Here is a 12,589-nt window from a genome sequence, read left to right as displayed (position 1 = left end):
CCTTTTGAGGGAAAGGTTGTGGAAAATGTGACTGCATAGTAACTTCAGCAAACCTTAGATGAAGTGGATTTGAATCAGTCAGGATTCAGGCCTGAACATGGAATGGAAGAGGCACTGGTCACGCTTTTTTATTATCTCCAGCTAGAGCAGCATGGTGGTAGTTCAACCATCCTGCTCTACTTGACCTCTTTGAAGCATTTGATACAATCAACCATTGTATCCTTCTATATCAGCTCCAAGGACTGGGAATGGGTGGTGCAGTATTGTGCTGTTTGTCTTTCCTACTTAGTCAGTTTTGATCGGGAATGAGTATCCTGCCTCTGAGCCTTACTATTGGGTATAGCAGGCTTTAGTGCTCTTTCCACTCTTGTTTAACTTATACATGAAACCACTGAGCAAACTCATCCAACTCATTATTTTATTAATTTATTATATGATTCTCTCTATTATTAGTTTTATTGTTTTTATATACATTTTTTTATATTCTTGTAAGCCGTCATGAGTTGCCAAGTGCAAATAGGGGCAATATACTGTAAATGTCAATAAATGAATGAATGTATAAATAAATCATCGCTATGTTAATAATATTCTTTATTTTCCCATCTCTAAAGTATTGAACTATGGATATCCTGTCTTGGAAATGGAATAATAGGCTTCAACTGAACTCTAAAGAGACTGAGTGGTCTTCCAGATCTGGGACTTTACTATTTTTGGTACTGGATGGGATGGTATTACCCCAGACAGACCTGGCCAGTAATAGAAGGTTCCTCCTGGAGTTATAACACTGCTCAAGCAGCAGGCAGCAGTCACTTCCAGGAAGGCCTTTGCATACTTTGTTGGCATACAACACAAATACTTTATGTTGTATGCCAACTGCACCAGCTCCTGGGTCATAAAGCTCTGCTCACAGTTCAACTCATGTCCACTCAATTCCTGTATAGACTATTGTAATGCCTCTACATGGGGCTGCCCTTAAGAGTACAGTACACAGAACCTTCAAGTGGTGCAAAATTCAGCAACGAAGAAAGTTATGTGTGCTCATGACATACATTGCATGTTTTTATTAGCCAGTTTCTGGATATGATTCAAGGTTCTAGTTCTGACCTTTAAAAGTCTTAGATGGCATGGAGTCAAATTATATGAGGGACCAGCTCTCCATGATTATATCTATTTGTCCCATCAAATTCGGAAGGAGAAACATGCCTCAGTCCCCATCTGAGAAACATCAGAAAGATTTGATGGGTCCTAGAAGGTGAACCTTTTTTTCTGTGGCACCTATCCTCTGGAACACTATCTGTCTCAAGATAAGTTTGGCCACAATCTTTATTACTTTTCGGAAAGCCCTTAAAACATGTTTTTTATCCCAACAAATCTGGAGATTCCCTGGAAATGGGGACCCCAGATGTTGGCTGTACAGTATTATGTTTTCTAGCATTTGTGGTTTTATTTTTATCTATGTTTAAATTGCTTATAATTGGCTTTTATAATTCTTTAATAGTAGATTTTATTGTGTGCTGTCCAGAATCAGTTGATGTGAGATAGCCGGACATATAATTTTAAAGCCAGATGGATGGATGGATGGATGGATGGATGGATGGATGGATGGATGGATGGATAGATGGATGGACGGACGGACGGACGGACGGACAGACAGACAGACAGATAGACAAATGGACAGACAGATATGAAATATGTATATAACATCAAACCAAAATAATTCTTTTCAAATAAATAACATCATATTCATTCAGAAAAAAAGTCAAGATTCCTTTTACTCCATGTAAAATGTAGAAAAACTACAATTTGAGTAACAACAATAAAAAACTCAGTATTGACTAGAATGCAAATAGTTTTCTGTCACAGATGTATGTCATCATGACCAGCCTTAGTATATATGCAAAACAAACATGATTCCAGTGATATATTCTTTCCATTCATTCTTTCTCATTTTGTCAAATTCCTATTTGACTGCAGGGTATTCTATAAACAAGGTTTCATGTTAATAGTACTAGCTATAATGCATACAAGCCAATTATAGTTGCCTCAAATGATTCGACACCATGTTTGGGGAATCTTATTATCTGACTACAGTCATAATTAACACTAACTTTTAAGAACAGAAAGTCATTATATGAAGAGAAGAAAGCAGAGGAAGGATTTGATGAAGTTAGGAATTTACAGAAGGATAAACCCTGCAACTATACTATTACAAAATTATGCTCTAGAGATTGAATCACTCATTTAAATTTGCTAGTTAAATTAGATACTATCTTCACACATGTTAATCCTTTAAACATGATTAAGTAATTAATTGCAATAAGAGTAATCCCGTAATCAGTGATGGGCTACCAAAATTTTTACTACCACACTGTGGGCGTGGCTTATGAAAGATGTCCTGCATTTTCTTTCAACATCTTTCTGTGCAAATTGGGTGCTCTGGGCAGGAGCTCCATTTTTGCTACCCCACTGTGTCCCCGTCCAGACAGTAGTCAACCCCTGCCCATAATACATATAGTACTAAACTTACTTTTCATTTAGTGACTGTTAGAAGTTACAACATCACTGCAAAAAGTGACTTGAGATCTTTTTTCTACACTTTCAATTGTTGCAGCACCCCAATGGTCATGTGACCTAAATTCAGACTGGGTAATATTTGTTCCTATTGCGATGTCGTGTCTGGGGGTTATGGGATCGCCTTTTGTGATTTCCTGACAAATAAAATAAATGGAAAAATAATGGGAAAGCCAGATTCACTTTACAAAATTAACAACTGCAGTGATTCGTTTAATAATTGTGGCAAGACAGGTCATAAAATGGGCATAACTCACTTAACAACTGTCTTGCTTAGCAACAGAAATTTTAGATTCAATTTTGGTCCTAAGTCAAGGACTACCTGTATGCTAAATCAAATCAACAAACCACATTATGATTTAATACTGTGGCCTAGTTCCTCATATGCTAAACCATAATATGGCTTCTTTTGTTTCAGATTAGCGACTATGGTAAATATGAAATTAATTCCTTATTATATTGAATTTCAATATTATATTGAATTTAAATTTACAATTTAAAAAAAATTAGGCATATGATTTTCCAAAACTTGAATTGAATGGTGAATTAAATCAAGAGGCAAAAGTAAAAAAACCAAACCAAAATCAAAATGACAGAACTTATAAGACAAAATCTCCTCCACCCGCCCATTGTAACCTCATTCTTGAATGCATGGATGAAAGATAATTCATATTTCAGTGACATACAGACTAGTATAATTATATTTTGAAGTAACCCATACCAAAGGCACCAGGTTAGATGTCATTCATAATTGTGCCTAATGAAATTTAGAACTGTCCATTATTTTTATTGCTATATATATTCTAAACCAAATTTATAGTTAAAATTGGTTTCACAAAATTCTTCACTTTAGTCTGAATCCTGATTTTAAAAACCCAATTCCTATCAGAAGACCAAGGCCCTGTTACATTGAAAAATACAGGTTGTGGCATCATTCATGCATACTCATCTTGTCATTGTTATTATTATTTGCAGCAGTACTATATTGATTTTATATTACTATGAAACTTCAAAATTTTGAGTAACAAAATACTTGTTCACATTGCAATCTGACCCAAACTCAAAAACAAACTTTTGCTGATACAAAAGTGGCATAAACAATTTACTTGGGCAACACAGCTCTCCAAGAAAACTTTAGTTTATTAGTGATGAAATACTTTTTTAAAACTGTTTTCATTTGTTTAATCTGTTACTGCTTGAGCTGGATAAGCATTTTAGCTGGAATTAGTTTCACTTTTGTTACTATTGTTTCTCTCTAGCTGCAGCAGCTGTACTTCCAAGTCTACACAGGGAGACAACTTACTTGTTACAAGAAAATAGTCTCCAATTAAATATTTTTAAAATAACAAAAATAACAGAAATGTTCACGTTTCAAAAAACAACTGAATAATTTTGTACAAAATATAAATTGGAATATCTTTTACAATATATAATAATTCTATATAATCATATAAATATAACATGTTATTTAAATATCACAGGCCATTTAAATATCTTTTATTATAGAAAAAATGTTGGTTAAAACCATTCTTCTTGCTAACTGTAATAACTTAAGGAATGGAGATGTGGTAAAGTTATTTTAAAGTGATTTAAAATGCTAACATAGAGATTCCCATTTTTATTACTGCTGTACAGCCATTTACTTGGAAGTTAAACCTGAAAGAGGATATAAATATGAAAGACATTTTAATATTTTCAGTAATTTTATAGAGCCATTCCAAAAAAGTTCAAAACAATCAACTCCAAAAAATTAAACATGCTTTATTTTTTTCTAAAACATTATTCAAAGTCCAGTGACGTCAATAAACCGTATTTTGGCCCAAACCAGCCAAAATTCCTGAATTTGGGAGGGGGGTTTGGCATCTCTATATTATGATCTTACTAGAAAATAAACAGTTACAAAACTCTCAAATTTAAGAAGAATGTGAATGTGAATATTAATATACACATATATATTTACATATACATACACATACACACATATATACACATAATCAGCAAACCCAAATTATTTTAGCTACAGGGCATGGCAAAGCATGAAATAACTACTTCAGAACACTTCCTCATGTGGGTGTGTTAGATAACTGTCAGTTTCAATGCTAAAATAAAGCATTCTATGACTGAACCAATCGTACCATAGGATGCTCTAATCTAATATGGGAAGGGACTTCAAAGAGTTTCTAGGTGCATAATTTGTAATACCCAACTTGGTTATTTTGAGTTACTGCTATACTGCTCGTAACAAACATTCTTCATTTGTGTAAACTATAAAACTTAACATATCTGTATAATAATATATATATAAAATAAACTGTAGAGAAGTATTTTATAAAAGTAAAACATAAACATATAGAAAAAAATAAAATATATTAAAAACAATGTTAAAACAATTAAATGAAAAAAAAAGAAAAAATATTTTTAAAAAACAACTTACAATCATCTTTAAAGCAAGTGTATGTATCTGAAATCATTTTCCCTTCTAAATTACATAACATGGTTCTTTTTTTTCTATACTAATAGCCTTATTAATCGGTCAATCTGGAAATCCTCCCTTTATTTTTATCTATTTTCAAAACAAGGATTATAAAGAATTTCCAATGTTTTACGAAAGTACCTCTTCCCTTCCTAATTAAGGAATTTAGTCATTCCTGCAAGTTCTTCACAATCTAATTCTCTGATTATTGGCAAATCCACTTTTTATAATGGCCAGGTTTTTTTAAAATTTTGTAACTGAGAAAATATTAAAATTTTCAAATGCAACTTTGCCTTTTATAATAAAATATATTCTTTATCCATAGCTTGCATTAAAATAATATATTTTACTTTTTATTGGGTTATTTGGCATTTATTACACATAGCAATAAAAAAAATTAAACATGAAAAACCCTCTAAGTAAAAAAAGTATCCCAAACAACAGATATACTAATATCAGTTAAATTACTGCCAATCACTGCTCCCAATCACTGCTAAAACTTACCAAGTGGTCTAACTTCAACGACACTAAATAAGTGCATCAGAGTTCTCTTACTAACTTATCACATCTGATCAACATACGTATATATAACCTAGTTAATATATACAGTACTTCAACTGAAGAATATTTCTAGGTAACCGTTGATATGCTAAAAAGTATAGGAAGAATAAAGTTGCAAGCTCAGGTTGCATTACCTTATCAAGTAATATGTTATGGAGATGGAAGATGCTATAGAATTTTACTAATAATGTCAGTCCTAAAACATTTATCTAAATGAAGTAAGACAGCAAAAACTCCCTCAAAGTACCCTTATATCAAAGCAAAAACCATGTCTGTTTTCAAAGAAACATTCTGATTTGTCATCCTAGAAGAAGTAGCAATCTCAGTAAATGTGAGCAGTTTGTCTACTTTTCCCCCTCGAACCTTGCAGAGCTTTTATTTTTAAGACAAGCACTTATTTTTTTTAAAAAAAAGTATATGGATGATGGAAATAAAGTCCATTATAAAGCTGAGTTAGCTTTCAGGCCTCTGATACCGAGAAAGGCCTAATACAATTAAAAATATAAAATCTCTTTTTATTTAGTTTTGTTTGTATTAGATTATCACTGTTGAAAAATAAGGGTTTTTTCATTGCATTTAAATATAAGCACACTCGAATTAAAAATACAAAATATTGAAACTTAACTTCTACTGATTAACATTTATTTTCCAAAGAATAGCAATTACTTATGGTTTTTCAGAATGTTTTACAGAATCCCCTTATAGTTTTTCTCAACTAGGAGAGTAGAAGTTTTATTCTGTGGCAGCCCTGACACAAATTCAGGCTTAAAAAGCCATTAAATGGTTCAGTTTAAACAGACTTAAAAACAGGAGGGGGCGGAAGTTCATATGAAAAACTGCTCTAAAAAATAGCAATAGGGTATACATCCTTTTTTTTTTTTTGGTAGAATAAAAATAAACTTACAACAATCTTCAGCGCCTTCAGAATATGCAATTTAGCAGATGAATTTTAAAAATTATATAAGATATACCGGGACTGTATAAAAGGTATCTCTTCTCTTCGGTAACCCAGATCAAAACACACAGTGAAGGCTAGAAGGGAGAGAATCAGCTGAGAAGAGTTCTGTATATTAAGGAGGGGGCTGGAAAGGAAGAATCCAAGGTTCCTAGCTGCCCTTTTAAAAGTTTGAATTCTTACATTCTCTTTAATATAATAAATAAGCAAAATTGAGGACCTTTTTTCTACATAGCAAATTGAAAGTAATGTGTTTTTTAAACATAACACCAGAGAGAAATACATATGCAACAATGCATTCAGTCCCAAAATATTTATTTTATTTTATTCCTTTAAAAAAAACATTTCTGAATAGGAAAGGCTACATACCAGGTTGAAATTTGTTTTTATATATAGTAAATATGGACTTTAAACTTACATACACCAAACAAAGAGCAGTCACTGTAATCTCTGGTTGCCGGCATTACAGTAAAACTCATTTACAAATACTAACAAAAAAAAAGCACCCTCCAAAAACATTCAACAGTAAACAAGGAGTATATGATATATGGACAGACAGATGGAACTGCATAAACAGAAAGGGGGGAGCAGAAACCCACTAACATAAGGAGAAGGTTGTTTTAAAGGAGTGAAAGATAATGATTTACTTGGAACTAGTGTTGGAAAAACAAACATATTTGTTTCCTTCGCTGACTTAAAATAAAAAGTAATTAAAGTGAATCATTAAAAAAGCATATCTTTGAATAAGTGAGAAGGGGGCATGCATTTATGGAGAAGCAGGCCTATATATGTTCCAAAATCTAAGCCCACTAACAGGTCTCGCAAACTTACATCACTAAAATATAAACAAAAAAGCAAAACGAGATGAGCTAACAGAGGAGTATCAAAAAGAAAGGGGTGTTAAGGGGGAGGAAGGAGATTTCTCTCTCTTTTTCTTTCTTTTCATTTTTTTTATAAAAGTTGGCTGGCCTACCTTGCTCCCCAGTCCTCAGTCTGTCTCCTCATAGTCGCTGTCTCCCTGGAAGTGCAGTGTGAATGGTAATGACTGCCTGTCTCCCTAATGAGTCCATTTTCCTGCTCTTGATGTTGTGTATATACACACACTGCAACCTACCTTACAAACCACAGAGACGGGAGAGGGAGGGAGAGGGAGAGAGAGAGAAAAAGAGCAAGCGAGAGTGTGAGAGACAGAGTAAAAAAAAAAAGACAGAGAAAGAGAAAGAGAGAGAGAGAGAAGAGGAGAGAGAGAGACAAAGCCCTCCTACCAGACAGCAGACAAGCCTCCTTCCCTATCCAGCAAAATACAAGTCGGCTAATGCAGCAACAGGTTCAGCGCTGCCAGACTGAGACTGTGTAGCCGAAAGGATATATATAGTGGAGATCAAGATTGCTGGCAAACATATCGTTTAATGTCAGCTGGCCCCACCTTCCTTATTTATGTTACAGGATGTTGGAATGCATTGTTCCAGGCAGTCCGTGTAATTACCATAGATGCATTTTTTTTGTGCATATTAGTAGGAAGGACTGAACTGCATCAGCCACTCTGCTTTGTAACCTGATAGCTTTAACACATGCATGGAAGGTGTAAACATATCTCTTTTGATAGGCAAACTACACAAAAGCTCACAGACACTGGGCATGAGATCTTTTTAAGAAAGCAACTACTGAAGACAGATTTCCCAAGGCAATAGTGAAGTATGGAAAACTGATCTTATTTGACATGAAAGCTCTAAAAGATGCTATCAGTGCAATTTTTAAAAAGGCCATTATCCCAGCATTCCCTCCCAGACAAATTGTGTGTGTATGTGAGAGACAGAGAGAGAGAGAGAGAATGAGTATGTGTGTGTATGTTTTTTTTCTGTCGAATCACCCTGGTATCCCCAACATATTGTATTTCTTGAAGAGATTCCCTCGAAGGTTCATTCATCTGCTCACAAATGGGTGCAAGAAGTGAAGATGAGTCTCATAAATTCTTAATCATCTTCACCCAAATCTTCAACAAATCATTAGAGATATGATTTGCTTCTTGCTTCAAATGCTCCACTATCTTCCCAGTGCTCAAGAAGTCCTCCATTAAGGAACTGAATGAATACAGATCAGTTGCTCTAACATCTCTAATTATGAAAACCTTTGAAAGGCTAGTGATATCCCACTTGAAAGCCATCATGGATCCACTTTTATTTATTTTTATTTATTCATTTGTCCAATACACAAATACATAGGAAGAAAAATAGACATGTAGTAATATATATAAGGGTAAAGTGAACTTAGAGGAGAGGATGTATGAAAGAAAGAAGATATATATGATAAGTGAGAGAAAGGAAAGACAATTGGACAGGGGGCGAAAGGCACACCAGTGCACTTATGTACGCCCCTTACTGGCTTCTTAGGAACCTGGAGAGGTCAATCGTGGAGAGTCTAAGGGAGATATTTTGGGGGTTCAACCTCCTGCAATTTTCATACTGAGCAAATAGATTGACACATGATGCTGTTAATATGGCTCTGCACTATGTTCTACAACATCTTCAATATCCAAAGACCTACGCTAGGGTCCTCTTTGTAAACTTTAGTTCAGCATTAAATATCATCATACCGGACATTCTTCTAACTAAATCAGCTAGCAGTACCTGAACACATTTGTAAGTGGATACAAGCTTCCTAACAGACATGAAACAATAGGTGAAGCTAGCCAAAATGACATCAGATATCTGTACAATTAGCAGAGCCCCACCCCAAGGCTGTGTATTCTCACCACTTCTCTTCTCTATATATACCAATGACTACATCTCACACGATCCAATTGTTAAACTACTGACGTCTGCAGAAGATACAACAGTGATTGGTTTCATTCAAGACAACGATGAAACTACATATAGACAGGAAGTTGAACAACTAGCTTCACAGTGCGACCGGAACAATCTGGAACTGAATACACTCAAAATTGTAGAAATGGTGGTAGACTTTAGGAGAAACCCTCCCATTCTACCACATCTTATAATAATTAAAAATACAGTATCAATGGTAGAGACCTTCAAATTTCTAGGTTCTATCATGTCTTACCTGAAACGCCTTTTCTCATAGGCCGAGTCCTGTTGGAATGGAATGGCATATAAATTTAAATAATTAATAAATAAATAAATAAAAAATAGGGTGGAGTCAGCATTCAAGGTGGTTTGTCCTCATCCACTCAGAATGAGGATGAAGACTGTCTTTTTTTGCCAGGATCCGCCTAAATTCGACATGGCAAAACTCTGCTAATGTCCAAAAATTGTAGACTCCCATCCAGTCAACAAGAGCTGATCGTCCAAACCCCTACTCCAAAGGAAAGTTCACACTAGAAGTCATCCAAACCAGATTATCCATAGGTGGGACTGAATGCTGGCTCCACCTTATGAGAAGAGGTGTATCAGGTAAGATCAATGCCCCTTCTCCATCGTGGGTGGAGCCAACATTCAGGATGGGACATAACAAATGTCTCCTTTATGTGGGAAAAATCTGATAACATCTAGGAGACCTAAACGCCACTGCATGTCGAGTGCCCTGTGTTCCCTGCAGGTTGAGATAAGGAAGATAACTCATATATCTTGGCAATAGCGCATCGAACCCAATGGACAATGGTCACACAAAAAGGCGCAAAGACCTAGAGTGGGTGGAAAGCTATCAGAAGAGCCTCCGTCTTATGGAAAGGATGAGTCCTGTCTATATATATCTGGAAAGCTCTCCTCAAGTCCAGAGAGTGTCAAAGCTTTTCTGATGGGTGCGTAGGGTGCGGGAAGAAAGAGGGCAGGATAAGTTCCTTATAATTAGGATTTCAGATTTTGGAAAGATGGGATATAACTGTTCTAAATGTTAAAACAAAGAGGGGAGGCTCCTGAAAGCTTTTTGCATTTTATGTTTTTTATCAGATAAGAAAATTGTATATATAACTAATGTTAGGCATGTGGGATGTGTTTTTTCTGATGTATGTTTTTATTGTATAGTGGAGACAAATAAAAAAAATTAAATAAAAAAACAATCCCAGAATTGGCTCTAGGGACTCCCCAAACAGATTCTCACTCTCTCATTTCTTGAGCCTGAGGCCAGATGCCACTTATGGCTAGTATCTTCAAAGGTAGCCCTATGTAGAAAGCATTGCAGTAGTCGAACCTTGAGGTGATAATGGCATGAGTGACCGTGACTTCCTGCCCAAATAGGGCCGCAACTGGTGCACCAGGCAAACCCGGGCAAAAGCCTCCCCCCTCGCCACAACCTACGATGGTGTTCTAAAGTTAGATGTAGTTCGAGGAGGATGCCCAAGTTGTGAACCCTCTCTGAGGGAGTCAATAATTCCCCCCCCCCCAGGGTGATGGACGGACAGATGGAATTGTCCTTGGGAGGCAGTACCCAGAGCCACTCTGTCTTGTCTGGATTGAGTCTGAGCCTGTTGGCACCCATCCAGACCCTGACAGCCTCCAGACACCGGCACATTATTTCCACTGCTTCGCTCAGTGAACATGGGGTGGAGATGTACAGCTGAGTGTCATCAGCGTACTGATGGTAACTCACCCCATGTCCTTGGATGATATCACCCAGTGGTTTCATGTAGGTATTAGAGGGGAGAGAACCGACCCCTGAGGAACCTCACAAGGTAGGGACCTAGGAGTCGACCTCTGCCCCCCCCCACTAACACCGACTGCGACTGACCAGAGAGGTAGGAGGAGAACCACTGTAAAAGGGTGCCTCCCACTCCCAACCCCTCCAATCGGTCCAGAAGGATACCATGATCGATGGTATCGAAAGCCACTGAGAGGTCAGGAAGCACCAGGACAGAAGACAAGCTCCTGTCCCGGGCCCGCCAGAGATCATCATCAGCGCGACCAAAGCAGTTTCTGTGCTGTAGCCGGGCCTGAATCCTGACTGCCGAGGGCCTAGATAATCGGCTTCTTCCAAGGACCGCTGGAGCTGGAGTGACACCACCTTCTCAACAACCTTCCCCATAAAGGGAAGGTTGGCGACAGGACAATAGTTATTAAATATTTTGTTGCCAGCAGTTTAGACATTAATAGTTGTGTATTGCATTATTTTGAGGGGAAAGCATATTTACACTGTTATACAAGCTGTATACTTGTATACTTGTATACAAGTATATTATACAAGTATGTTATATGTTATACAAGCTGTATACTTTACATTGTAGCCAAGTGTCACTTCTTCAGTTTTGTCACAAGAAAAGATATATTTAAATATTTACAAAATGTAAATGTAACACACCTTATATATATATATAAACATTAGTCAAATAAAATGAAATCTCTTCCCATTTATAAACATACGTTTAAAATCTTGTCATTCAGTCCTAATCAAATTCCATTGGGTAGCCATCAAAAACCTTTAATGTTTAAATTTATTTTAAACCTAGTCAGGTAAGTTCATATTTCTTCTGTTTACTTTTAAAGTTCTCCAGTCAGAATTCAAGGTGTTGGTTATTACCTATAAAGCCCTACATGGCTTAGCACCAGCCTATTTATGGAACCGTCTCCTGCCACATACATCCCAGCAACCAATAAGTCCGGGTTCTGTCAACTAAGCAATGTCGGTTGGCGAGCCTGTGGGAGAAGGCCTTATTTGTGGTGGCCCCAGGTCTTTGGAATCAACTACCTCCCAACGTCCGTACCGGCCCCACCCTACTGGCTTTTCGAAAGGCCTTGAAAACCTAGCTCTGTGGGCAGCCTTGGGGGCCGTGAGAACTGATATCTTTTAATACAGGCCTAGACGTTATTTGAGTGAGATGTTGGATGGTATGATTGTTGTGATTATATTTAAGGGTTTTATATTATTATTAATTGTGGGATTTAATCATTTTATATTGTTTATTCTTGCTGTAGGCTGCCCTGAGACTATCAGGAGTGGGCGGCATAAGAAATCCAATTAATAAATAAATAATAAACAAATAAAAAGTTTGAACTTTAATTGATTAAAAAAAAATATTTTTATTAATTTCTATAATATAAGAAACACACACACACAACACATAACAAGTGCTCAGTGAT

General features: G+C 36.2%; 1 protein-coding gene across 16 annotated transcripts in view; it reads right to left on the bottom strand.

The window, feature by feature from the left end:
• Positions 1-12,589, bottom strand: part of ZBTB20 (zinc finger and BTB domain containing 20) — a 635,906-nt gene that overhangs the window by 583,798 nt on the left and 39,519 nt on the right. For 7 of the 16 annotated variants that reach the window (XR_011558955.1, XR_011558954.1, XM_070750025.1 and 4 more), the window contains exon 1: positions 6,510-6,663. The exons of 3 other annotated variants lie outside the window; for them this stretch is intronic. The gene's annotated coding sequence lies outside the window, so the exon portion shown is untranslated. Of the gene's footprint in view, positions 1-6,509; positions 6,664-6,978; positions 7,815-12,589 lie in introns of those variants that run through there. 6 more of the 16 variants (XM_070750010.1, XM_070750017.1, XM_070750016.1 and 3 more) reach the window with 3 other exon arrangements.

The sequence above is a fragment of the Erythrolamprus reginae genome, chromosome 4, assembly GCF_031021105.1.
Source record: "Erythrolamprus reginae isolate rEryReg1 chromosome 4, rEryReg1.hap1, whole genome shotgun sequence".
In the NCBI taxonomy this organism is placed as follows: domain Eukaryota; kingdom Metazoa; phylum Chordata; class Lepidosauria; order Squamata; family Dipsadidae; genus Erythrolamprus; species Erythrolamprus reginae.
The sequence above is the reverse complement of the archived record's forward strand: the minus strand, read 5'-3'. Positions and strand labels throughout refer to the sequence as shown.